The following is a 23,824-nucleotide window of genomic DNA, read 5'->3' on the forward strand; positions in this document are numbered from 1 at the left end:
GGACTCAGTTAAGGCAGTTGCAAAACTATGCAGACGTACCAAGGAAGCAATTTTCAGCCTAGATAATAGGTTTGAGAATTTTTTGGTAATCTCCCTTCCAAATATCAACTTGATCCAAGTCAACATTGATTTGGAGCAAGGGGTTCAGGAAGCATTAACAAACAAATTAAAGAATATGGACATATCATTGGGTGGAAAAATGAAGCATACGAAAGTGAGGGGGGGGGGGGAAGACTTTCTGAACCATTTCAGTGATGTCATCTTGCATAGAGAAAGTGCTGTCTACAACTGGGATATTCTTTCACCCATTTTTAAAAAATGCATTTTGATATCTTTCCAGTTAAGTTTGTGTTTGGATTTTCCATGTTTAAAGTTACCACATGTGGATGTAAAAATCAGGATGGATAACTTCAAAGAGCGATTTTATACCTCTCTGCTGACATCTAGTGGTCACCTGGATTTAAAATGAAGTGCAGGTAGTCCTTGACCTACAATAGTTCATTTAGTGACCATTCAAAGTTACAACAACATTGAAAAAAAGTGGCCATTTTTCACACTTACATCCATTGCTGCATCCACGTGGTCATGTGACCAAAATTCAGATTCTTGGCGACTGACGCATATTTATGACATTTGCAGTGCCCCAGAGGTCCCCATTTCCTACCTTCTGACAAGCAAAGTCAATGGGGGAAGCCAGATTCACTCAACAACCATTACTAACCTAACAATCATAATGATTCACTTAACTATGGCAAGAAATGTTCATAAAATAAAGCAAAATTCACCTAACAAATGTCTCAGTTAACAACATATAGCTTGGGCTCAATTGGTGCCATAAGTCGAAGACTACATGTAATTTATCTGTGGTGAAATTAATTTCAGATTCCTGAGGGAATGAATAAATAGTTAGAGGCTGTGGTTTAAAAGTAATCTTTAACTTACCCAATTGTAATCCTGTCTTGAGTGATAGTTACCACTTCCTTCAGAAATAGCTTCTGATTCTCCAGGTGCTATTGAAATGCTTATATAGAGCTCAGTTGAATTGGGGGTGGGTTTAAAGAGGGGAAAGAAGGAAATAATCCTATACCAAACATGGCATACAGGTATCTTGTGAAACTGGGATGGTTAGGTTTCAACTGCAGCTCTGTGGTCTCAAAACCACAATGAAGAAATAACGTTGATTGCAGAAATAGGAAGAATTAACCTGAGCAGATACTTGCAGGTGCTACAAAGCCCCCTCAAGGGTGATGACCGTCTCAACGTAATATTAAAAGGGGATATTGACATGGGAGATAGGGACAGGAAGAAAAATAATAGAATGAAAATAGTCTGACTGCCAGGGGGAAAGCATAAATCTTGTATAAAAATATTCAAAGCTAGATTAATAACAGAATAACAGAGTTGGAAGGGATGTTGGAAGTCCAACCCATTGCTCACACAGGATACCCTATATTATATACCATTTCAGACAAATCGTTGTCGGACCTCCTTTTAAATATTCCAGTGTTAGAGCATCCAAAACTTCTGGAGGCAAGTCGTTCCACTGATTAATTGTTCTGTCAGGAAATCTCTCTTTAGTCGAATAGAAGGAATGGAAAGTGGATATAAGGAAAAGGGCCATTTGGAAGAAAGTGGGAAGATTTCTGTTCTAAAAGGGTATGGAGTTACATCAATGGGAGGGAAGAAGCCTGTTGCTTGATGGAACTATGAAGCAAAGTAGGTTGTGAACGAGAAAGAATCAAGGAGAGAACCAACCTAGAACTAAGGAGAAATTTCCTGACATTTAGAACAATTAATCAGTGGAATAACTTTTTTTCTAGAAGTTGTGGATGCTCCAATACTGGAAGTTTAAAAAAGAGATTGGACAACCATTTGCCTGAAATAATACAGGGTTTCCTACTTGATCAGGAGGTTGGACTAGAAGACCTCCAAGGCCCCTTCCATTTCTGTTATTCTGTTGAGACAAGGAAAAAATGCAACTGAAGATATGTTTGAAATTTAATTGAAATCCCACTATGGATGGGTTTAATTGAATTTAATTTAACTGCAAACCCACTATTGCATAGCCGGAACAAATTTCATTGATTGATTGAGTGATTGAGTGATTGATTGATTGAATGATTATGTGTCATCAAGTGAGTACTTACTCTTAGCAATCACACAGATGGACTTTCTCCAGGATGATTTGTGCCCAGACTGATTCTTCATGGCTTGTACCTGGTACCATCACCAGTATTGATTTAGGTTGCTGCCTATCTTGCTCCTGGTCCTTCTTATCTTCTCTTTCCTTCCACCATACCCAGTTCCATAGACTGGCCAAGAGAGAAAGGATTTTGCCAAATGTATCCCAATTATGATAATTTGAGCCTTTTCTCTTTTTTAGGCCTTGTGTGAGAACTCTGCTATTTGCCTAATATGCAAATGGTCAGAATGCTATTCTAGAATCATGTGGAAAATTAAGATTAAAAAATAGGGAAAATGGTGTCTCTTTTTACACGTTGCTGAGAAAGCCACTATACAGTATTTAGGGAATGGATTTCAAAAATTTGAGTTTAGAAATCATTAGCTTTGGGATTATCGCATTCATTTGGACCATGAAATAAAACTAATTATTCACTGAAGTGAGGAATATTCTCCAATCTTCTGCTAATTTTATGGGTCTCCTAAGAAATGGTGATGTCCCAATTGTAAAACCACTGAAGCTTTGACTGTTTAATTATTTCCGTGAATTTCAGGGGACGATGAAGAAACAGTTTTGAAATCCATTTTTACAGGAGATAAAGCAACTGTATTCTTACACAAGTATCTAACTACTCAGACAGGCTTTTGCAATAATGCCAGGTAAGAACAACTGAAAGAAAATAATCTTACACCAGGACCCTATTTTTAAATTTTATTTTTTATTTTAAAGTTATTTTCTTTCTTTCTTTCAAGGATTTAAGATGGCATAGGCAGGTTTCTAAATTCCGAACGTGGTAATGTCAAAATTAAGGTCATGTGAATTGTCATGCCATGACACTTGTTTGTTACTTAGCCACTGTTGGATACTGGTGGCTCAAAAGTTGTTCAGTGTTTTAAAAAACCATAAAAAGGGGAGGAAATGAGAAAAATGATCCTATCCCGCTTTTCCCATTGAGCTGGCCGTGGCCAGAATAGCCGTGGCCAGCTCAACATCGTAAATGGCCCTCCCAAACTCCATGTTCACTGGCAAAGTGCTCGGGTCACCACATATTGAGCTAGCATGGCTACCCTGGCCTTGCCCACCTGGCCCCCAAGGTCAAATACAATCCCGATGAATGAAATGGTGTTTGACACCCCTGCTGTAAATAGATGAGGGGATGGGAGGGGGGAGGGAGGCAGACAGACTCAGGTATCTATTTACAGCAGGGGTATCAAAGTGCAATTTGCTGTTTTTAAGGTGGCCCTGGAGGCCAGATCTAAGCACCCCTGGGTCAGATCTGGCCCCCGGGTCTTGAGTTTGACACCTCTGATCTACAGCATCTATCTATCACAGGTGTAAATAGATACAAGAGAGGGAGGGAGGGAGGGAGGGAGGGAGGGAGGGAGGGAGGGAGGGAGGGAGGGAGAGAGAGAGAGAGAGAGAGAGAGAGAGAGAGAGAGAGAGAGAGAGAGAGAGAGAGAGAGAGAGAGAGAGACTGAAGATAGGTGACAGATGATAAATAGAAAGGCGGCCAGGGACACAGATAGACAGACAGACAGATATGCGTGCGCGCACACACACACACACACACACACACACACACACACACACACACACACACACACACACACACACACACACACACATATATATATATATATATATATATATATATATATATATATATATATATATATATAATCATTGCTTGGTGATAGAAAATGTGGAAGAATCCTCAGAGATGATAGAAAGCCACTTCCTCTGCCTTCCTTAAAATGGATGCTTAAGAACAAAACACTCTTAGTGTAGAAGCTATTTTGTGAATGAACAAACCCTCTCAAGGAAATTTTTCACAGTTCCTGCATTATGCTCCCTATTTAAACTATCTACTTTGGCACTACTTTAACCCAGTTTTATTGAGTAGGGAGAGCCAATGTGATGTAGCAGATCAAGCAATCAATTAAGATTGGATAGGTCTAGAAACCTAAAAATCCCCAGTGGAGGAAAAAAAATAGGAAAAGAGGGATAGGATCCTTTTCATGGTTGTTTTAAAACACTGGAAAAGTCTTGACCCACCAGTATCCAATGGTGGCCAAGTAACAAACAAGTGTCATGGCATAACAGTTCACATGTCCTTAATTTTGACATTACCATGTTAGAATTTAAGAACTTGCCTATGCCATCTTAAATCCTTGAAGGAAAAAAATATATATAAAATTTAACTTTAAAATACAGAATAAAATTTAAAAACAGCATCCATATGACTGAAGAATTTTCTGGTGTAAGATTATTTTCTTTCAGTTGTTCTCACCTGGCATTATTGCAAAAGCCTGTCTGAGTAGTTAAATACTTCTGTAAGAATACAGTTCCTTTATCTCCTGTAAAAGTGGATTTCAAAGCTGTTTCTTCATCACCTTCCAGAAATACACGGAAAGAATTCAACAGTCAAAGCTTCAGTGGTTGAAGAATTGGGACATCACCATTTCTGAGGAGACCCATAAAATTAGTAGAAGATTGGAGAACATTCCTCATTTCAATGAAGAATTAGTTTTATTTCATGGTTCAAAGTTTCTTGCATACACAACCTGGCTAACTACAGCAATGGAATAATTTCTCAGGAATGGTGGATAAAACATAGGCGATATATTCCTAGTCTCAGTTTTCTAAGAAGTTAACCATTTTGTATAAAAAGCTTGATTTTTACTCTTTCAACTCAGTCACCCAAAGAACAGAAGCAAAGTGAGCTACATGGGGCCACGCAGGCACATATACAGGTAGACCTCGACTTACGGCCACGATTGAACCAAAAATGTACATTGGTGAGAAATTTCTTAAGTGAGTTTTTCCCCATTTCATGACCTTTCTTGCCATACTTTTTAAGTGAATCACTGCAGCTGTTAAATTGGTACCATGGTTGTTAAGTGTCTCTTCTTCCCCATTGTCTTTGATGGTCAAAAGGGGATCACATCGTCCCCGGGAGACAGCAATTCATACATATGAATTGGTTGCCCAGCATCCAAATGTCAATCACATGACCATGGGGATACTGCAACGGTCATAAGTGTGAAAAATGGTCATAAGTCACTTTTTCAGTGCCATTGTAATTTTGAAGGGTCACTCAATGAATTGCTGTAAGTTGAGGAGTACCTGTAATCATAATACAATATACATATGTACATATTTTAATCTTTCTCCACTTCTCGCATCTACATCTTGGCCTTAACTTTCCCCACAGTTCTCACAGTAGGCAAGGCATCTTTGTCATCTGTTTTTGTTTTGGACATTACATTTTACAACACATATTTCAAATCTGCTTTTAACAGATCATGGTTATTTCCATTCAAATATTACTTCCAACATGCATAGCTAAATATCTATGTGGATTTCCAGTCATCCAGGTCATGATTGTCCCATGACTGTGTTTTTTTTTTCAAAAGGAAACTGGACTTTGGTTTTCCTTGAAAACATTTCACTTTCACCCAAGGAGCTTCTTCTGTTCTGAAGAACTAAAAACCCACAGAAAACCTAAACCCACAAAAAAAATTAAGAAGCTTCTTGGATGAGAAGCAAAACGTCTTCGAGGAAAAGCAAAGTCCAACTGCCTTTTGGAAAAAAAAAACACCTTCTGAATGATATTCCTTCCAATGTTCCTTCTTTTTAGTTTCATACCAAATCCTTGCATCACTTGAATTTTTAATCCCATTTGCTCTATTGGAGGCGACTTTTATCTTCTTTCCAAACCCTATTTCCTATCAAAATAGCTCTGCATTTTACGTCTCATTTAATAGTGACCCAAATTTCCTCTCTTTAACCCCATGCTGCAATATTTTCCTCCATATATACGCATTGCACATAATCTTACCTTCATCTTTTTCAGTGATCTATTGTAGAGGAAAAAAAAAATATTTTCTAAAAAAAATTATCTATATTAAAAATTTGCAAGTAGTTCTTGACTTACAACAGTCCATTTAGTGACGGTTTGAAAAATAAGTGATTTATGGCTATTTTTCACACAACCTTCACAGCCTCTCCATGGTCACACGATCAGAATTCAGACACTTGGCAACTGACTCATATTTAGGGCAGTTGTCAGTGTCATGGGGTCATATGATCACGTTTTTGTAACCTTCTGACAAGCAAAGTCAATAGGGGAAGCCACTTTCACTCAACAACCTTGTTACTAACCACACTGATTCACTTAACAACTGTGGCAAAAAGAAGTCATAAAATGGGGCAAAACTCACTTAACAAATGTCTCACTTAGAAACAGAAAATGTGGGTTCAATTGTGGTTTTAAGTCAAAGGACTACCTGTACATGGCTGTCCATATTCCCCCAAAAATAATCTAGCTAATATCTGACATACAAATGAAAGATTACACAAAGTTTAAATCTCCTATACTGTATCAATTCCTCTCTGATCATATGTGCTCCTTTAGTAAGTTGCCTTTATATTTCGAAACCCCAGTACCCATTTCACCCCCCTTTTTTTCCCTTCTTTTTCGGAAACAATCGCTGTCTAAATTTAAAAGAAAAAATAAATAGAATAGAATAACAGAGTTGGAAGGGACCTTGGAGGTCTTCTAGTCCAACTCCCTGCTTAGGCAGGAAACCCTATACCATTTCAGACAAATGGTTATTCAGTCTCTTCTTAAAATCTTCTAGTGTTGGAACATTGACAACTTCTAGAGGCATGTTGTTCCACTGATTAACTGTTCTAACAGAATATTTCTCCTTAGTTCTAGGTTGTTTCTCTCCTTGATTAGTTTCCACCCATTGTTTCTTGTCCTGCCCTCAGGTGCGGGAGAATAGCTTGACTTCATCTTGTTTGTTGCAGTCCCTGAGATATTGGAACACTGCTATCAGGTCTCCCCCAGTCATTCTTTCCATTAAAAATAGACAAACAAATGAAAATGTTTTCTCTTCTGAGATGAAAACATGGTCAAGAAGAGAGAGGCACACTGAGGCCTTTCTGAAATCACAAATAATTTCTAAACTGAAATTTTTGAAATACACTCCCTAAATACTATATAGGGCTTTCTCGGCATCCTGCAAAAAGAGATGCCATCTTGCCTATTTTTTAATCTTAATTCTCCACATGATTCTAGAATAACATTCTGACCATTAGCATATTATGTAAATAGCAGAGTTCTCACACAAGGCCTAAAATAAACGAATAGGCTCAAATTATCATAATTGGGATACATTTGGCAAAATCCTTTCTCTCTTGGCCTATCTATGGAACAGGGAATGGTGGAAGGAAAGAGAAGATAAGGACCGGGAGCAAGATATGCATAAGCCTAAATTAGTAATGATGATTAATCACCCAGCCATGAAGGGCCATCCTGGAGGAAGTCCATCTATGTGATTGCTAAGCATCAGCATTGACTTGATGACACATAATAAATGAATCAGTCAATCAAGTTTTGCTCTGGCTACCCAATAGTCAGTTTGCAGTTAAATTAAATCCCAAAGAGCCACCCTGGAAGTAATGAAGGATGGCCCCTGGTACCTTTGTCAGGAAAAAGGAGGCGTCCAGATCTCCATTTTTGCTAGCAGAGAGTTGCATGTGCCATCCCAGCTGAAAATGGAGCTCAGGAGACCATTTTCGCTGGCAGAGTACTTAGGCCACCACAGGCACTGCCAACACAATGATGTCAAGCTGGCCATGCCCACTCAGGCCTTGCTCACCCAGGCCTGGAAGTTTTTGAAGTCCAGAAATGGGCCTGTTTATGACTTCGGGAGGACCTCCAGAGCCCAGGGGAGGCCGTTTTCGCCCTCCTGGAGGTTTGAGGAAAGCATCTGGAACCTGGGGAGGGTGAAAAGGTCCCTGTCCGCCATGTTGGAGGAGGCCGAGGAGGCCATGGCCACCATAGCCACACCCACCCAGCAACCAGACATAGAACCGGTTGCTAACATTTTTGAATCCCACCCCATGGCCCATGTTGGAGGCTCAGTGGAGCTACATTATCAACTTGTTTCATAGGCTTCAAATATCGGACTGGCTATGGGCCCAACAACTTCTGCTCAAGCTTCCAGTCAGCACAATTACTTCTTCCCTCAGTTCCCTCCAATTCCCTTCTCATTATACTTTATTATGTCTGATACATAGTGGGGGTATGGGCGGATAGGAATGAATGGAGGCCAAGAAGTAAATGTTTCCCCCTTTTTCTACCTGCAGATAAAATAGGAAAAAAATGATTTTCTCTTATTTTTGTGAAACAAACCAAAACAAAATAAAACAAAACACAAAACACAACCACCATGGTGGAAGTTGGAAACCACTCTTCATTGCCATTTCTTGTAAGAATTCTGAAATGGTACTTTTAAGTAGCTATGATTGAAGCCATGATTAGCTCTATTTTTACCTCAAAAATTGAAGCTGGCATTGAACATGGAAGAAGGAAACAATGCCAAGGGATTAAGGACAAAAGAGAGTCCTGAGAGAAATGGAACAGCAATTCAGAGAAACTAAATAAAAGGGTATTGAACATCAGTGTAAATGTCTGGGCTTTATTTTTTAATATAGAAATAATATTCAGATCAGTAGTCCTTCTAGGTTTCCATCAACAGAGATCATCATTTTGATTGGCTGTTTGCAATCACCTAAGTAGGCTTCATCTGGTTTTATGAGATGTTGGTTTTGAGTTTTTTTCATGGCTCAATTGGTTTTTCAATTGATGGCTTTAATTTTATCCTGGAGGCTGTCTTAGTTTTGATTTTATAACAGAAAGGTAGTGAAAGATCCTGTGATAAAGATAAAAGAAAAGACCACTATTGCATTGTCCTTGGGGGAGGAGGAGGCCTTCATTACTATTCAGTCTATTGCTGTGGCAATAAGAACTACAACATTTTAATTGATGAGAACTCAAAATGTATGTTTCTCTATCCTGTTATTCTTTGGTTGGCTAGACTTTTGTAACTCAGGGGCCCTACATCCAGGGAGAACTTCCCCTTCCACCTGTGTGTCTTAATGAAAGCTATTGTGGTTTCTGTGTTCAAACAGAAGAAAATTACAACATTAGCTGAGGTGAAGTAGGCTTCTGTTACTTGCCCACAAGGAGCTAGAGGAGAAATAATGGCAATTAGGACATTTCCTTCAGTGTTTCATTCCTGTGATAGCTTTGGCTTCTATTACACAATTGACACATATTAGATGATACGTGTTTCCACAATCTATTTTTCTTGACATTTTCATTGCCAAAGACTTGTTATTTCTCCAAACGGCAGACATCATTTCTTATATGACTTTATTGCAGTTTAAAAATCCAGGTATTAATTAGTCAAACTTTGTGAAAAGATTGCAGATTACAGTTGACCTCTGATTGACACCCCAAGTTGGGTCAGGACAAAAATGAATTAAAATGAATTCAATATAAAATGTATGTAACTGTCAATGTGTGGAAATTAAGCATTTCACAGAATGCCTAGGAAAACTATAGAATGCCAAAAATGGGACATCAAAGTATGAAATGCTTAACATCCTAGGCATTTTATGCAATGCCAAAAGGCAAACCAACAAAGGATGAAATTCTACCACTAAAATACCATTCTAACCTTCCTTGTTGCAACAAGTAGATCTATGCTAGTATTTTTCTCTTGTGTTTTTCAATAAGAAAGTGCTGTAATTTATTTCATATTTTGTCTTTCATTTTCATATGTCTTTTTAATAAAGGGTTGCCCTATCTCTAACCCTAATTCTAACCCTCATCCTTTTTATGATTCTCTTGCCATACTTTGCCTAAATAGTTTTTATCATTCTATATATGGTAGAATGTGACATACTTGATTTGGTGAAGGGGAAAAAATGTGCGATATGTCACATGACACCACCGCAATGACATGGTTTTGACACCCCTGACCTATGGGACCACTTCTTTCAGGACTCATAGCAGAGGTCATAATGCAACACCTGCAATCGATAGCACTCCCACACGTGGAGAGCAGGCCAGGCCCAGCCAGCTCACCAAAGACCCCGTGGCACTTTCTTTTCATCCTGGGCGCCACTGCTTCATCTGGGCAAAAACCAGATGGCCACACTTGTAGTTGCATGGCCAGCCGGAGCGGGACATGGCACAGGCAGAGAGGCCAAGGTGGCCCTGCCTGAGCAATCACAGCAAGTTCAGACCGGTTCGAGCAAATAAGTAGTAACTAGGCCTGCCACGCTCCTGTACTGGTTGTATTGGCAGCGCCACCATCTTGGCTTTTGTTTCTGTGCAGAAGCATTTTTTTTAGTACTGTGCAAGCATCCCGCCCCACCCAGTCCCTGCTCTGCATCTGGTATGCCTGAAGCTCTGAGCCCCTGATCTGGCTGCCAGGTAAGCCTGTGAGTTGCAACTTGGCTAGCTGCCCCTGCCCCTTCCCTGTGGCCCACAGCCCTGCCATGGTTCCCTGCCTTCCACATGGCCTTCCCGGCATCCCAGTGGCCAGTTTGTGAAAGTGCCACTGTGGTTTGCACATCTAGGGGTTTTTATGGGACTTTTGTATGCATGCGTGTGCCATCTGTATGCGTGAATATAATGGACATACACAAGCAACTTTGTAGAGAATGATGCATGGAGTCGCTTGCGTTGCTTCGTCGAGCTGTTACTTGGTCCAGATATTTTAGGGATTCCTGATTCCCCTCCAATTTTGCACCTGCCGCAATAGGAGGAACCCAGGGTGGGGTGGGAGTGACATACGTGACTGCAGGGCACAAGCACATGTGTGCAATCTGGGCTCTGTAATTTCCCACAGCCCCCACTGCACCTCAGGGTGTTTTGGGGGGTTGCAGCCGGTTCCTCCTCCCCCCCCTTGTCCTGAGCCATGATCGGGTGAACTTTCCTCCCACCCTGCTTGCAGAGTCCAGAGCCTGAATTTTTTCCTATGTCCCACCCTTTCCTTTCCCTTGTTCTCTCTCCCCTCCCACTCACCCATTGGGTTTATAAACACAGGCATGGCCTCCCAGCTGCAAAGTTGAATACTTCAATTCCTTCTAGGAAACATATGGCTTTTGCACACTCTAAATCCTCCGGCGGTCTATTTTTGGCAGTTTTCCCCCTCTCTCCCCCCTTCCCTCTGTCAGAGTCCCAATTTTTTTTGCCACCATTTCAGTGGGCGTGGCTAGATGCGGGGGTGTCATGTGACTGAGTGTGTGTGAGTGATGTCACGTTGGCCACACCCACTCAGTCACATGCCCCCACCCACCCAGCCATGCCCACAGAACCGGAAAGAAAATACCTTTGAAACCCACCCCTGCTGTGATGGCAAACTAGAAACACAAGTCTACTGAAAAACCACCCAAACCTATCTAGAGCAGGGGTCAGCAACCCGTGGCTCCAGAACAGCATGTGGCTCTTTTAACCCTCTGCTGTGGCTCCCTCCTTTCATCCCTCTGCTGAGGATTGAAGCAGCTGATGCGCTGCTGTTGCTGCCTCCATGGCCTGCCTGCTGCTCTCGCAGCACCTTGTGTGACATAGTGAAATTTAGCATGCTTGACAATTGGGGAGATGGAGTTCCCCCTCCTCCTCCCGGAGCCCATTACGATGCAGAGCCAAAATGTGATCCTGCCCCACTCACCCCTGGCAACAGCAGCAGAATTGGCCGTGGTGGGGACAGCACCAACAAAGGCCGGAAGTAGCCAATACAATACAATAAAATACAATAGTAGAGTTGGAAGGGACCTTGGAGGCCTTCTAGTCCAACTCTCTGCCTAGGCAGGAAACCCTATACCATTTCAGTCAAATGGCTATCCAACATCTTCTTAAAGACTTCCAGTGTTGGGGCATTCACAACTTCTGGAGGCAAGCTGTTCCACTGATTAATTGTTCTAACTGTCAGGAAATTTCCCCTCAGTTCTAAGTTGCTTCTCTCCTTGATTAGTTTCCACCCATTGCTTCTTGTTCTACCCTCAGGTGCCTTGGAGAATAGTTTGACTCCCTCTTCTTTGTGGCAACCTCTGAGATATTGGAACACTGCTATCATGTCTCCCCTAGTCCTTCTTTCTATTAAACTAGACAGACCCAGTTCCTGAAACCATTCTTCATATGTTTTAGTCTCCAGTCCCCTAATCATCTTTGTTGCTCTTCTCTGCACTCTTTCTAGAGTCTCCACATCTTTTCTACACCGTAGTGACCAGAACTGAATGCAGTATTCCAAGTGTGGCCTTACCAAGGCATTATAAAGTGGTATTAACACTTCACGTGCTCTTGATTCTATCCCTCTGTTGATGCAGCCTAGAACTGTGTTGGCTTTTTTGGCAGCTGCTGAACACTGCTGGCTCATATTTAAATGGTTGTCCACTAGGACTCCAAGATCCCTTTCACAGTTACTACTACTGAGCAAGGTGCCACCTATACTGTACCTGTGCATTCCGTTTTTGTTGCCTAAATGTAGAACCTTACTCTTTTCACCATTGAATTTCATTTTATTAGATAGTGCCCAATGTTCAAGTTTGTCAAGATCCTTCTGTATCTTAAGCCTGTCTTCTGGAGTGTTGGCTATTCCTGCCAGCTTGGTGTCATCTGCAAATTTGATGAGTTCCCCATTTATTCCCTCATCCAAATCATTGATGAAGATGTTGAAGAGTACTGGGCCTAAAACAGAGCCTTGGGGTACTCCACTGCATACTTCCCTCCATGTAAATGCAGTTCCATTGAGAACTACACGTTGAGTGCGGTTGGTCAGCCAGTTACGAATCCATCTGGTGGTGATGCTGTCTAACCCACATTCTTCTACTTTATCTAGTAGTAGGTTATGGTCTACCTTATCAAAAGCCTTACTGAAGTCCAAGTAAACTATATCAACGGCATTCCTCTGGTCCACTAATTTTGTCACATTATCAAAGAATGCAATAAGATTAATCTGGCATGATCTGTTTTTGACAAATCCATGTTGGCTTTTGTCTATTACTTTGTTTGCTTCTAGGTGTTCGCAAATTCGTTGCTTGATTATTTTTTCCAGAATCTTTCCTGGTATTGAGGTCAGGCTGATAGGTCTGTAGTTTCCTGGATCTAATTTTTCCCTTTTTTGAAGATGGGAACCACATCAGCTCTTTTCCAGTCCTCTGGTAGTTCCCCGGTGTTCCAGGATCTCTGAAAGATATAATTCAGCGGTTTTCAGATCTTGTCTACTAGTTCCTTCAGAACCCTGGGGTGTAATCGATCCGATCCTGGTGATTTGAACTCGTCTAGGGTAGACAGGTGCTCACTTACCATTTTCTTCCCTATTTCAATTTGTGTTCCTAATCTGATTTTTGTGGTGCTGTTTTTGATAGGTTGGACTGTTTTATCCCTTTGTGTAAAGACAGGTGCAAAACATGAGTTAAATAATTCTGCTTTCTCCCTGTTGCTTGTCACCTTTTTGTCACTTTCTCCTAGCAATGGACCAATTGTTTCCTTAACTTTTTTCTTGTTTTTAACATGTTGGAAGAAGTTTTTTTTGTTAATTTTTACTTTTGTGGCAAGCCTTTCTTCATTGTGAGCCTTAGCTTTCCACACTTCATCTTTACACGCTCGGGCTGTTTGCTGATATTCTGCCTTAGTTATGTCCCCCTCCTTCCACTTTTTATACTTACCTTTTTTGTCTCTCAGTTTGTCAGAGAGTTCTTTATGCAGCCCTGCTGGTTTCTGCATTTCCTGCGGTGTCGGGTAGTGAGAGAGAGACAGAGAGACACACACAGAGAGAGACAGATTTGGCTCAATTCGACTCCATCTGCTCCCCTATTTCGGCCTTTACCCAGTTTTGCAAGGATTCAGTGGATGCTGCCTGAGGAGGGTTGTCCCGTACTTTGCCTGCCGTGTCTTCAGGGGTCCCTGGGGATTATATTTTCTGGCCACTTTGGACCAAGGATGGGTATGGATGCCTGTGTCAGTGTGCTGCTGCTTAGGACGATGCTTCTCTGAGTGCAGCGATCTAAGACGGCAACCTTGTGGCACTGAAATGTAACAGCCTGACAGTCACTCCTTCTGCAACACAAGGCTTATTTTTGTATCTTTCCAGAGACGGAGTACGTGGCCAAAGTTCCTGTAGGCTTATTCCCAGGGTGTGTGGGAAGCAGGCCAAATAATTTAACAACTGGTTGGGTAGGAGTGGCTTGGAGAGGGGGTCATGTGACTGGGTGGGGGTCATGTGACTGGGTGGGGGTCATGTGACTAGGTGGGAGTGAGTGATGTCGGGTTGGCCACACCCACCCAGTCACATGACCCCCCCCTCCAAGCCACTCCTACCCAGCCGGTCATTAGGGCATTATTAAAGTATTGGTTCCTGGTGTTTTCTTTTCTGTGGGAAACGGGTCCAAATGGCTCTTGAGTGTTTAAGGTTGCAGACCCCTGACTTAGAGGAATAACCCAACCTCCCACAAGGGAAGCTGTCTAAGTAGGTAATAATGTTGTTCCTCATCCTTCCTTTCCTTCCTATGTCTTGCAATTCACTTCCTAGCATTCCAGACTGAGGACCATGGGCGTTGTTTTCTAAACATCTAGAAAGTGAAACAGACTGAGAAAAACACCTTAATAGCAATAGCAGACCTATATAACACTTAATAGTGATTTATAGCCCTCTCTAAGTGGTTTATAGATTCAACAAATTGCATCAAAAGATATGGGTCCACATTTTACCAATACTCACTGTGAGAACTGGCAGCTGGCAGAATTAGCCTGCAATACTGAATTCTAACCACTGCAACACCATGGCTCTTTATAAAATCTTGATAAATTTGGCTTAAGATCCTTAATTACTCTCCCTGGTCATTCCCAGGCAGTCGAATATGCAGACTTTTCAAACCTTAGCTTGAAAAGACATTTTAGTGCACTGCTTTATGGACTTTTTAGCTGTGTTTTAATTGCTTCAACTGTTTATATGTTTTCTTGGGCACGACTTCTTCAGATAATACATTTTATTTAGGAATAAAATGCCAAAATAAAACAAATGCAACTACCCAACCTTCCAAATAGAATCTTGTGTGTTTCACTGAAAATATTGCAGTTTGGGAATGGAGAAGAAGCCAAAGTTAATATGTTGCTTTACTAGAATCCTATATTATGGAAAGGAGAACGGATGTACAGAATGTATTAGCAAATGCAACAGAATTTCTGCAACAGATTTAATTAGGATGACATACACAGGTTTTTGCCAAATAATTTGGCTTTTTGGTGGCCCATAGGATACTGATGCCTCAAAGAGTGGAGATAAATAATATGTTAAACTTAATTTCTTTCCCATTTTAAATTAAAATAAATTAAAATAAATTAAGGTGATTCTTCTTCAGCAGTAAATTTAATTATTCTCTCTCCCACCCACCATAATTGTTGATTGACTGGTAATTTTGAAGGTCCCTAGGAATTCCAAGATTTTGTGGTCTGCCTGCAGTTGGAGAACCTTTGAACGAGAGTAATATTGTGTGTGAAGCAAAGCAGCAATTTTCTCAAAGTATGTAACAAAAAATAATCACTTGGTTCAGAACCAGTTGTATTAGAAAGTACAAGTTTTAGAGAGGCAACCAAATACTCGTATTATTTGCAATTTGCAGTCATCTAGTTTATTCAGAGAAATCAGCAGGCACAGTTTAAGCTGTAGCAGCCTCTTTAGGATAGGAACAAGTGACATGTAGAAAATAATAACAATCTCTGTGTTTGCATTGTACACCACATCAATCTTTGGTTAATTGGAAGGGACACAAGAATTATTGTAAGAAGACATTACATTGAAGTACAGAACAGAGTAGACACCCCTCCTCCCAAATAATCTTTCTACAAGTATGCCACACAGGAGATAAACTTAATAAAAGCTGGACATCTTTACCCAAAGATAGTTGTAATGTTCTTTTTGTGTCGTTCTCCAGGACTTCAGCAGATTGGATTGGACCATTTGGACTCCACACACACTATGGATTGTTTATAAGGATTGCAGTTCCTCAGGAATTAAGCATTTTAAATCAACTCCCAGAGCTAGCGAGAGAAAGAAAATGCAAAACCATGTGTGATGGTGGTGGTAGCAGGAGGAGATGTTTTCAGACCACCCAAGAGCATCTACAAAGTGATCCTAGGAAAAATGTGTTGTTTGAAGGTCCTACTCAGGTTTAGAGGACAAAATTATTTTCCCCTCTAAACCTGAGTGATCACATAGCACTAATGGAAAGTCTGAATGCATGTCTATTTTTACCCCCCAACACTTTTCTGTTCTGGCTTACAGGTAAAAGTAGGGCTGATTCACAAGTTCATATTCCTGATAAAATGAGGAATCTCCGACAGATCTCCAAGACACTTCCAGACCATGATTTTTTTGCAGGGGAAATGCTAGGGGTAGACTGAAATGACCTGTCTAGGCAACAACCTAACTCATATCCTAGTGAAACATGTGAACAAATCCATCTGGAAAGCCCAAGAGAGAAGAAGGGAAAGAAAGAAACCCTCTAGGCAGGAGGTTGACCTCGAAGACCTCAAAGGTCTCTTCCAACTCTGTTATTTTATTCTAAATATTTGAGATGGGGATCTCTAGTTCCTCAGCTTGATCCTATGATCTGTTGATTTTGCTGTGGGAGGCAAAATAAGAACTATTGCTAAGCTGGTGGAATCGCACTAAGAGATTCATCGCAGAAAAAGCAGTAGCAAGGCAGGACTCGGAGGCCGTGACCATCGCATCCTTGGACTTCTGCAGGTGCGTGTTGTACACTACCTGTTACAAAAGCCGTGCAAAGTGAACAGGAGACCTGCGGACACAGGCCAGGCGGACCCTCCGGGTCATGGTACGTCCCCTGTAATTGCAATTTGGGAATCTTCCTGTGCTTCTACAGTGGGTCACTGGGAAACTTGCCCTGCTGTCGAACAAATTCCCACGAAAGCGAGTTCCGGCACCTCGGCAAACTGCTATGATACTGTTGGCCTGGGCATTGATAAAAGTGTTGCTGGGTTTGCACCTTCTTCGACTCAGCCCCCTTCTCCGCATCATCAAGTTACAATAGGCATTTGGATTAGGGGCTCTGGTTTTGGGAAAATCAATATGGCTGTTAGCAAAACTTCGGTAATTTTGTGCTTCTCCGGAGTGCACCAGCAGAACCCCAAGAAGGACAACCAGCTGGAGAAACAATCTGAAGATGGTCATGATGGGAAATCGGGATCTGCAGAAGAGGACCAGAGGGAAGACAAGAAAGGGAAGGGGAAGGAAGAAAGAGGAAGAAAAGGATAACTGAGAAACTACAAGCATAAAAATGAGAGTACGTCTACCCATTTCAAGGAACTATATGTTTCAATGAGCCAGAAAGTGCTGTGTACAACTGGGATATGCTTCCACCCATTTTTTTGAAAAATGCATTCTGATGTCTTTTCAGTTATGTTTGTGTTTGGATTTTCCATGTTTAAGGTTACCACATCTGGATGTAAAAATCCAGATGACTGCCAGGTAACTTCAAAGAGAGATTCTATACCTCTCTGCTGACATCTAGTGGTCGCCTGGAATTCATCTGAAGTGCAGATGAAGTGAAGTCCTTGACTTACAACAGTTCCTTTAGCGACAAAGTTACCATGGCACTGAAAAAAGGGACATGACCATTTTTCACAATTACAACCATTGCAGCATTCCCGTGGTCATGTGTTGAAAATTTGGATGCTTGGCAACTGATTCATAAAATCATAGTTAAGATTCCCTTAAAAGCCATCTTACTAAGTTAACAACAGCAGTGATTCAATTAACAACTGTGGCAAGAAAGGTTCATAAAATAAGGCAAAATTCACCTAACAAATGTCTCAGTTAACAACATATAGCTTGGGCTCAATTGGTGCCATAAGTCGAAGACTACATGTAATTTACCTGTTGGGAAATTAATTTCAGATTCCTGAGGGAATGAATAAATAGTTAGAGGCTGTGGTTTAAAAGTAATCTTTAACTTACCCAATTGTAATCCTGTCTTGAGTGATAGTTACCACTTACTTCAGAAATAGCTTCTGATTCTCCAGGTGCTATTGAAATGCTTATATAGAGCTCAGTTGAATTGGGGGTGGGTTTAAAGAGGGGAAAAAAGGAAATAATCCTATACCAAACATGGCATACAGGTATCTTGTGAAACTGGGGTGGTTAGGTTTCAACTGCAGCTCTGTGGTCCCAAAACCACAATGAAGAAATAACGTTGATTGCAGAAATAGGAAGAATTAACCTGAGCAGATACTTGCAGGTGCTACAAAGCCCCCTCAAGGGTGATGACCGTCTCAACGTAATATTAAAAGGGGATATTGACATGGGAAATAGGGACAGGAAGAAAAATAATAGAATGAAAATAGTCTGACAGCCAGGGGAAAGCATAAATCTTGTATAAAAATATTCAAAGCTAGATTAATAACAGAATAACAGAATTGGAAGGGATGTTGGAAGTCCAACCCATTGCTCACACAGGATACCCTATATTATATACCATTTCAGACAAATCATTGTCGGACCTCCTTTTAAATATTCCAGTGTTGGAGCATCCAAAATTTCTGGAGGCAAGTCGTTCCGCTGATTAATTGTTCTGTCAGGAAATCTCTCTTTAGTCCAATAGAAGGAATGGAAAGTGAATGTAAGGAATTTGGAAGAAAGTGGAAAGATTTCTGTTCTAAAAGGGTATGGAGTTACATCAATGGGAGGGAAGAAGCCTGTTGCTTGATGGGACTATGAAGCAAAGTAGGTTGTGAAGGAGAAAGAATCAAGGAGAGAACCAACCTAGAACTAAGGAGAAATTTCCTGACATTTAGAACAATTAATCAGCGGAACAACTTTTTTTCTAGAAGTTGTGGATGCTCCAATACTGGAAGTTTGAAAAAGAGATTGGACAACTGTTTGCCTGAAATAATACAGGGTTTCCTACTTGATCAGGAGGTTGGACTAGAAGACCTCCAAGGCCCCTTCCATTTCTGTTATTCTGTTGAGACAAGGAAAAAAATGCAACTGAAGATATGTTTGAAATTTAATTGAAATCCCACTATGGATGGGTTTAATTGATTTTAATTTAACTGCAAACCCACTATTGCATAGCCAGAGCAAATTTCATTGATTGATTAATTGATTGATTGATTGAATGATTATGTGTCATCAAGTGAGTACTTACTCTTAGCAATCACACAGATGGACTTTCTCCAGGATGATTTGTGCCTAGACTGATTCTTCATGGCTGGTACCTGGTACCATCACCAGTATTAATTTAGGCTGCTGCCTATCTTGCTCCTGGTCCTTCTTATCTTTTCTTTCCTTCCACCATTCCCAGTCCATAGACTGGCCAAGAGAGAAAGGATTTTGCCAAATGTATCCCGATTGTGATAATCTGAGCCTATTCATTTATTTTAGGCCTTGTGTGAGCACCCTGCTATTTGCCTAATATGCAAATGGTCAGAATGCTATTCTAGAATCATGTGGAGAATTAAGATTAAAAAATAGGGAAGATGGCATCTCTTTTTAGAAGATGCAGAGAAGGCCATTGCATAGTATTTAGGGAATGGATTTGAAAATTTTCAGTTTAGAAATCATTAGCTTTGGGATTATCATATTCATTTGGACCATGAAATAAAACTAATTCTTCACTGAATTGAGGAATGCTCTCCAATCTTATAATTTTAAGGGTCTTCTCAGAAATGGTGATGTCCAATTCTTCAACAACTGAAGCTTTGACTGTTGAATTCTTTCCGTGTATTTCTGGGAGATGATGAAGAAACAGCGTTGAAATCCACTTTTACAGGAGATAAAACAACTGTATTCTTACAGATCTATTTAACTACTCATACAGGCTTTTGCAATAATGCCAGGTAAGAACAACTGAAAGAAAATAATTTTAGACCACGACCCTACTTTTAAATTTTATTTTGTATTTAAAAGTTATTTTTTCTTTCTTTCAAGTATTTAATATGGCATAGGCAGGTTCCTAAATTCCGAACGTGGTAATGTCAAAATTAAGGACACGTGAATTATCATGCCATGACACTTGTTTGTTACTTAGCCACTGTTCAATACTGGTGGCTCAAGACTTTTCTAGTGTTTTAAAAAAAACCACGAAAAGGGGGGAAAATGAGAAAAAAAGATCCTACCCCTTTTTTCTCTTTGAGCTGGCTAACTACAGCAATGGAATAATTTCTCAGGAATGGTGGATGAAACATAGGCTATATATTCATAGGTTCAGTTTTCTCAGAAGTTCAACCATTTAACTTCTCAATTTCTATTCTTTCAGCTCAGTCTCCCAAAGAACAGAAGCAGAGTAAGCCATGCACGGCCACACAATTACATATAATATACTCGACATACGACCACGAATGAGTCCACAATTTACTCTAAGTGAGAAATTTCTTAAGTGAGTTTTTCCCCATTTCATGATCTTTTTTGCCATACTTCTTAAGTGAATCACTGCAGCTGTTAAATTGGTACCGTGGTTGGAAAGTGAATCTGGCTTCTCCATTGTCCTTGCTGGTCAGAAGGTCATTGTTCACGGGACACAGCAACTGTCATACATATGAGTCAGTTTCAAGCATCTGAATGATATCACACAGCGAGGGGGTGCTGCAACGGTCATAAGTGTGAAAAGTGGTCATTTCACTTTTTCATTGCCATTGTAATTTTGATGGGTCACTAAATGAATTGTTGTAAGTCGAGGACTACCTGTAATCATGCATACAATATATATATATATATTTAACCTTTCTCCACTTATTTCATCTACATCTTTGTCTTACCTTTCCCCAAAGTTCTCATATAGACAAGACGTCTTTGTCTACTGTTGTCTACCTTACATTTAAAACACATATTTCAAATCCGCTTTAACCAGATAGTGGTTATTTATATACAAATATTCATTCCAGCATGCATAGCTAAATATCTATATAGGTCATGATTGTCCCAAAGGTGCATTTTTTCAAAAGTCATCTTCCTTGAAGACGTTTCACTTCTCATCCAAGAAGCTTCTTCTGTTTTGTAGAACTAAAAAGCCACCCTGAAAACCTAAACCCATAAAAAGAATTTAAGAAGCTTCGTGAATGAGAAGCAAAATGTCTTCAAGGAAAAGCAAAAAACACTTTTTTGCCTTTTGAAAAAAACACCTTTAGAATGGCATTCCTTCCAATATTCCTTCTTTTTAGTTTCATACTAAATCCTTTAATCACCTGAATTTTTAATCCCATTTGCTCTACTGGAGGCGACTTGTACTTTCTTCCCAAACACTTTTTTTCTATCAAAATGGCTCTGCATTTTATGTATTATTTAATAGTGATCCAAACTTCCTCTCTTTATCCCCATGCTCTCATACTTTTCCTCCATATATATATACATACACACACACATACACTCTCACACACACACACACACAATCTTACCTTCAACCTTGTTACTAATCACGGTGATTCACTTAACAACTGTAGCAAGAAAAGGTCATGAAATGGGACAAAACTCACTTAACAAATGTCTCTCTTAGCAAATTTGGGCTCAATTGTGGTTGTAAGTCAAGGACTACCTGCATATGGCTGTCCATATTCCCCCAAAATACAAAAAATAAATAGGAAATATCTGACATACAAATGAAAGATTACACAAAGTTTAAATCTCTTATACTTTATCAATTCCCCTCTCTTCATATAAGCTCCTATAGTAAGTGGCCTTTATATTCTGAAGCCTCAGTACCATTTCACCTCCCCCTTTTCCTTCTTTTTGGGAAACAAACATTGTCTAAATTTAAAAGGAAAAGTGAATAGAATAGAATAAAATAACAGAATTGGAAGGAACCTTGAAGGTCTTCTAGTCCAATCCCCTGCCTAGGCAGGAAACCCTATACCACTTCAGACAAATAGTTATCCAATCTCTTCTTAAAAACTCTCTTGGAATATTGACAACTTCTGGAGGCAAGTTGTTCCATCGATTAATTGTTCTAACTATCATGAAATTTCTCCTTAATTCTAAGTTGCTTCTTTCCTTGATTAGTTTTCACCCATTGCTTCTTGTCCTACCCTCAGGTACTTTGGAGAATAGTTTGACTACTCTTCTTTGTGGCAGCCCCTGAGATATTGGAATACTGCTATCATGTCTTCCCTTGTCCTTCTTTTCATCAAATTAGACAAACAAATGAACATGTTTTCTCTTCTGTGATAGAAACATGGCCAGGAAGAGAGAAAGGGCGTTGGTATCTTACCTTCTAATAAGGTGGAGATAGCATCCAGGCATGGATGAATGGACACTGTCCGTGCTCTGATTGGACTGAGTCTGATTACTAATTAATCCATCCATTGCTTCTTGTCCTACCCCCAGGTGCTTTGGATAATAGCTTGGCTCCCTTTTCTTTATGGCAACCCCTGAGATATTGGACCACTGCTATTATGTCTCCCTTAGTCCTTCTTTTAATCAAACTAGACATACCCAGTTCCAGCAACCGTTCTTTATATGTTTTATCCTCCAGTACTGTAATTATCTTTGTTGTTGTTCTCTGCACTCTTTCTAGAGTCTCCACATCTTTTTTACATCGTGGTGACACCTTTCCTAATGTTTTACAGTATCATTTTAATAGGTCAACAGTTCAAGAAATCGGAATAATCTTCTGGAGAAAGACTGATCCAAGAAGCTTCTTCTGTTCTGTAGAACTGAAAACCCACCGAAACCAAAACCCACCAAAATAACTTAAGAAGCTTCATAAGTGTGAAAAATGATCATGTCACTTTTTCAGTGCCATTGTAATTTTGAATGGTCACTAAATGAAATGTTGTAAATTGAGGACTACCTGTAACCATACATACAATACACATATGTACATATTTTCCACCTTCTCAAATGATCTCATCTGTTTTTGTTTTGGACGTTATATTTTATAACACATATTTCAAATTCCGCTTTTAACAGATCATGGTTATTTCCATACAAATATTCCTTCCCACATGCATAGCTAAATATCTACGTAGGTCAAGATTGTCCCAAAAGTGCTTTTTTCAAAAGGCAACTGGACTTTGCTTTTCCTTGAAGACGTTTTGCTTCTCATCCAAGAAGCTTCTTCTGTTATGTGAAGAACTAAAAACTCACCGAAAACCTAAACGCAGAAAAAGAACTTAAGAAGCTTCTTGGATAAGAAGGAAATGGTCTTCAAGGAAAAGCAAAGTTCAGTTGCCTTTTGAAAAAAAACACCTTTTGAATAATATTCCTTCCAATGTTCCTTCTTTTTAGTTTCATATCAAATCATTGCATCACTTGAATTTTTAAACCCATTTGTGTCGCTGTGAGGTCTGCGACACACTCAAGTCCGGATTCGCCTGCCCGGGCCTTCAGGGTTCTCCCTTGGGTGGGAGAACGAGCCCCGGTCCTCACCAGGAATTTGGAGGGTCCACACGTGGACGAATGCCGTAAATCAAGACACCACACAAGGAGTTAGCTCGAGGTGGGCAAGCACAGAGTGCCTGGAGGGTGTATGGCTACATTCCTCCTGACATGTCCTGCACAAACCCCTTTATTGTCTTGTTCACAAGGGCGGGGGGATTGGGCATGTACAAGGAAGTGCATTCAGTAATTTTCCACAAAGAATAAAGAAGCAAATAATAACTGCGCCACAGCAAGAAGTGGCCTAACACCTGCATCGTATACACAGTCAAACAGTCAAATATTTGCGGTTAACCAACATCCTATGCAAACACTATGTTAAGCTAAATAAACGGTTATTCAAATACTGTGGTCAGCCAACATCCTATGCAAGCACTATGTTAAAGGT

The 23,824-nt window shown here is 40.2% G+C and overlaps 1 long non-coding RNA gene across 2 annotated transcripts in view; it reads left to right on the plus strand.

Moving 5' to 3' along the window:
• Nucleotides 1–23,824, plus strand: part of LOC309401955 — a 34,326-nt gene that overhangs the window by 439 nt on the left and 10,063 nt on the right. For both annotated transcript variants that reach the window (XR_014176821.1, XR_014176822.1), the window contains exon 2: nucleotides 19,721–19,904. This is a non-coding gene — a long non-coding RNA (uncharacterized lncRNA). The remainder of the gene's footprint in view (nucleotides 1–19,720; nucleotides 19,905–23,824) is intronic.

This window comes from Natrix helvetica, assembly GCF_964273705.1.
Source record: "Natrix helvetica genome assembly, chromosome: Z".
Classification (NCBI taxonomy): domain Eukaryota; kingdom Metazoa; phylum Chordata; class Lepidosauria; order Squamata; family Natricidae; genus Natrix; species Natrix helvetica.